At 31.5% G+C, this 5,529-nt stretch overlaps 1 pseudogene; it reads right to left on the reverse strand.

Moving 5' to 3' along the window:
* Positions 1-2,257: 2,257 nt before the first annotated feature.
* On the reverse strand, positions 2,258-4,489 carry LOC131656726 (receptor-like protein EIX2; annotated as a pseudogene).
* Positions 4,490-5,529: the final 1,040 nt, after the last annotated feature.

A 5,529-nucleotide genomic window follows, 5' to 3' on the forward strand; every position in this document is an offset into this window, starting at 1 on the left:
ACACACACACACACTTGAGGTATCCTTGATTGGTTGCTTAAGTTGTTGTTGAAATATCCAAAGGAATGAGAATGGAATTGACTAAAATTGTCAAGGTACTCAATCTCTTTTCCAATCTCTTTTATCTTTGTGCTAGTATTGTTAAAGCTTTGCACCCCACTTGTTTTTTAAAATAGTTTTGTATTTTTAAAGCTCAACCTTTTTAAAATAAATCATTGGTTTTGTATTGTTAATGCTCAACCAATCCTTTTCAAACCTTGGTACTAAGAGGAGCATTATTTCCGGTGAAAATGCTTTTAGACCATTGGGCCTTGTATTGTTAAAGCTTGACTCATTTTTTAACCCTTGTCAAGTATTGTTAAAGCTTAACATTTGAAAAACCCGTTGATTATTGTTAAATTTCAACACTAAATTTTTTTTGGCCACTTGGCTCTTTATTTTCCTTTTAAGAGGAACTACAAAAGCTTTGACTTCCCTATTACACTTAAGGGGTATGTAGGCCTAAGATGCGATGTCTTATTGAGCTCACTTTTAAAAACCTTTTTTTCTTATTCCCCTACTCTATTTAAACGAAAACACAAAAACAGTTTTAATAACAACAATAATAACAATATTTTCAAAGAGGTTCCTATGGAGTACCATAGATGTGAGGGGTGCTTAAATCCCCCCCTTGCATAACAAACCCCCTTACCCAAATCTCTGATAAGTTTATTAGTTTTGATTTTAAAAATTTATGTGGGTTTTATTCGCTCTTTCTCCCATTTCCTTTGGAAACAATAATGCGCAGTGGCGACTCTATTTAAAACATATGAGCTAAGTCAATTCAATGACTTTAGTCTCACTAATTTCACCGCTACAGTATGTTGTTATACATTGTTTATTATTATATGATTTCGATAATTATGTGCATTCTCACCCTTCTTTTGGAATGATTTTTAAACGACATCGCTCAGGTACTAAAGATTAAAGTTGCTTTGAGCAAGAGAGTAGATGTAGAAGAGCTATTAGTTTTATTTCGTTCTTTGGGTTTTAAGTCGTGCTCTAGTCATGTAACACTATGGAGACGTTTGATTCATGTTTTGAGAGATACAATTGTATATTCTATTTATTTTTTTAATTGGATTTGAATTTTATTGTGAAGAGGATTTTACGCCTAAGTTGATTTAATGAATGAAGTTTATTTGAGACTTGAATATAATGAGGTTATTCAAAATAAAGTGATTCCTCTACGACATGTTGATGTGAATTATGAGGTTCTTCTTCTTCTTCTTCTTCTTCTTCTTTTTCTTCTTCTTCTTCTTCTTCTACTGTATTAACCGTGGTTGTATGTAGTGCGCTATCTACTTTACTACCACTGGCAATATATCGTGATTGTAAATAAATCACTTACAGAATAGTCCTTTGGCAAAGTTATCAAATTCCTCATTGTTAAGGATAAGACCCCTCACCACATGCATTATCACTAGCATCTTTTTCTCTTTTCTTTCACCGTCAACGCCTATTAAGCCATCACAATAATTTTTTGGATTGATTTTCTCCATATTTCTAATATCAATTTCTAGCATACTAATCTCTCTGAAGTCATCAAAGGAAAAACTATGGTCTCTCCCTTTAACTCTCTTATTGTTTTTTAACTTTTGATAATCTTCTTGTGTCTTATTATTTTGGTTCCCTTCTAAAAACTCTAGTAGAGCACTCATATTAAATTCTTCATTTTTATATAAATCTTTTAAAGCTCCATATTTTTTTATCTCTCTCTGAATTAAAACTTCTCTCACATAGAATATGTGGCCAAGTTCGATGAAGTGTTAAAATTTAAAATACTCATCGTCCAACATTTAAATTAAAATTAAAATATCTTCATAAAACCCGTAACATGAACAATATTGTCCATAATTACTATATGTTACACAAAAGTTAATGACAAACACACTCATACATAACATGGGAGAACAAGCCCCAAGATTATTTAACCACATTACAATTTACAACAAGTAGAAGAAGAATTCAGCATCTACTACCGTACAATCACATATGATCTCATCTCATAATAATGCAGCATCTGAAGTACACATTTATTCGCCTGATAAAAATATGAAAAAATCAAATGGATATAAGTTTTTAGTAGAGATATATAATAAAACAAATACTCCCTTGCATGATTTATAAAATATATTATATCTAAATTATAAATAAAACAAAATATTCTATAGCTTTATCATTAAAGTTCTCTTGAAGTATAGTTCACTAACCATTTCTTGCAGAAGCTCAATTTCTATGAAAGCTATTTAACTTTATCATCAAAGTTACATAGAGCTTGTCACCCACTCCATCAACAAACTGAAAGTATGCGTGCCTCCATTTTCTGATCAGAAATAAAGAACCACAAATTCCCCAGAAACCTACTGCAAATCCAACTCCCATACCAAGATATAATGATTCTTTTATAGAGTCATCATCCTCATTTTCTCTGGATGGTGTTGCAGTTTTAGGACTTTCTTCTTCAGTGGTACAATTGTTTAGAGGAGCTCCGCACAAGTTTGGATTTTCAATGTAGCTCGATGCATTAAAACTTTGAAGTTGAGTTCCTATTGGGATTTTTCCTTTTAAATTGTTGTTAGATAGATTCAAATACTCTAAAAAGTTCAAGAGAATCATGCTCTGTGGAATTTCACCATAAAGCTTATTACTAGAGAGATCTAGAGATTCCATATTTTTCATTCCTCCTATCGTCTTTGGTATTGTTCCAGTAAAATCGTTGTGAGATAGGTTTAATGTTTGAACTTGAACAAGTTCAAATAATTCTGATGGTAAATCTCCAGACAAGCTATTGGATGAAAGGTCAATAGTTCGCCTCTTCGGGTCAATTGTGTACAAATAATGTTGACCTTTTGTAAACAACTCAAGTACAACACTCATCCACCATACATTCATGTTAAAAGTAACCATATGAGTCAAGTTGTATACGCACTTTGGAATAGAACCTGAAAGTTTGTTATGTGCAAGGTCCAGATGAGACAAATAAGAAAGTTTGAACAACTCTGGTGGAATGTTTCCTTCAAACTTATTAGCTCTCAATATGATCAATTCTAAATATTTGGACATCATGATTGGTATGGCTCCAGAAAATTCATTTTCTCCCAAGTTTATGAAGTATAAATTAGAATTAAAGAGGTCCTGTGAAATTATTGTGATCCAACTCTAAATAAACACCCTTTAGTGTCAGGTTTGATATGTCTACGGATATCGAATTATTTGACAAATAAAGATTTGATATTCCTTGTATAAAGCTAAAAAACTTATTTTTATCTACTATAGCAATTCCCGAGCTCGATAAGTCAAGAATTTGAAGTGACTTTTGTGTATATATCCAAGATGGAAAGTTTGGACCCTGATTTGTATGTGACAAAACTAGACTAGAAAGTTGAAAAGGAGGAACCCAATCTAAATCAAATTGAAATAAAACATTTGAACTACTCAAGTCTAGTGAATCTAAACTATTTAGTTTGGAAAGAGTTGTTTTTGATATATGACCAAAATAATTATTAGAGGAAAGATCTAAGTAAAGTAAGGATGAGAGGTTTCCTAGAGTTGGAGGAATGAAACCACTTAACATGTTCATGGAAAGATCAAGTGTTTCAATATGTGGTAATTGGCCTATTTCATCTGGAATGGGTCCTCTGAGTTGGTTATGAGAGAGATCAAGGTGTCTTAAATTTCGAAGGTTTAGCAAGCTTGAAGGTATCTCACCTAGTATATGGTTGTGACTAAGATCACGATAGGTGATATCTTTGGTGAGATTAAAAAATGCATTAGGTAAACGAGAGGTGATGTTGTTGTTAAAAAGATCAAGAGTTATAAGTGAAGAAAAATTCAACTATTGAATAGATGGGTAGGGCATGAGGTTATTTAGGTTACAACCTTGTAACCGTAACTCTAATAGTGAAGGAATTTGTCCCACTGCTTGGAGCCAATTGGTTTCCTTATGAAGATCAATTCCATAAAGGTTGAGATATTTCAAAGAAGAGAGAGGAGAAAGCCAATCAAGATTATCCATGTGAATGAAATGATTCCATGATAAGTCAAGGTAGAGAAGTTTAGATACATGTGTGATGTTTTCGTGATTGGATGGAATACTTATCCTATCAAATTCATTAAAACTCAAATCCAAGTGACTGAGAAACTCAAGTTTTAAAATAAAAAGATTCATCTCACCTTTCAAATATTTGGATAGTTCAACTCGTGTAACTCTTGCGGTAATGTTGTCACAGTGGATCCCTTCCCAAGAACAACAATCATTTTCGGTTGTCCATGTTGAAATTCGACCATTATGATCAATGATTCCCTTTTTGAAAGTTAAAAGTATCTGCCGGTTTTTCTCATGGCATGACACCATCCTGTGATCATTTATAGACAAACTTCTGTGAAATATGGTTATAGATAAAAGAAGCAGCAAAAGAAATGACATTTGTGTAGTAAGAGTCGTCATGAATGATTTAATTGAAATGGGATGACTATGATTTGTTGAAAGATGCAAGTGTGATTACTGATTATATAAGATGATGGAAAACTTGAAAAAACAAATAGCTTCAAACAAGACAAGACGACTTCGAGGAAGACTTAGAAATTTGAAATATGTGATAAAAATATGTGGACAGTAGTTTAACCCTAAATGCAATTGAAATTTAACAAATTATTGAAATTTTGAAATCTGATGATAGCATAGATTTGGCAAAACAAAATTTCATTTAAAATTAACGAAGTAATACAATTTGAAGTTTGAAAGAAGTTTAGAGGCTAAGTACACGTGAAACAGCTCATATTAGAATATAATTCTAACATTATGAACTGTGTTGACTCTTTAATTTACTCTTTAATTCATCGATGCAAATAAATTTCATTGGATTGTTTCATTGAAATGAATATTGATTGCTTTGAAGCACCGTCACAAACAAAAACATTAGATACGATACAAATACTAGTACATAGACATAAGTAAAATTTTAAAAGTGGCTTTGGCTAGTCATTTCTATAAGAGTGACTTGTGAAAATAAATGGAGAGTGGAGAAATTTGATAGTAGGTGATGGATCAGATCTTCAACCTGATTTTGATATTATATTAAAAAATGTGGTTTTAAGTTTAACTAATTTCTATTTTGATATTATATTAAAAAATGTGGTTTTAAGTTTAACTAATTTCTACAAAATTGGTTTGTCAGGTGAGAATTACCTCCCTTATAAATAGATGTTCAGACAATATATTATTCGATGTGAGATTCTTAACGAACACCAATTATCTCTTAAAACTAAAGTCGATGATACATAGCGATATAACTGTACTTATATCTACTTCCATATATAGATTTCAATATAGTTCTCATTTACACCATAACTGAACTCAAATTCCAAATTTATATGCATTGTAAATACTTCTTCTGATACAAAATAATTTTTTTACCATGTTGAAATCCACCAAAAATATTCAATGATTTCATTTTTTGATATTAACAATGATTTTAAGGGCGGTAG

The sequence above is a fragment of the Vicia villosa genome, linkage group LG3 (assembly GCF_029867415.1).
Source record: "Vicia villosa cultivar HV-30 ecotype Madison, WI linkage group LG3, Vvil1.0, whole genome shotgun sequence".
Taxonomy (NCBI): Eukaryota; Viridiplantae; Streptophyta; class Magnoliopsida; order Fabales; family Fabaceae; genus Vicia; species Vicia villosa.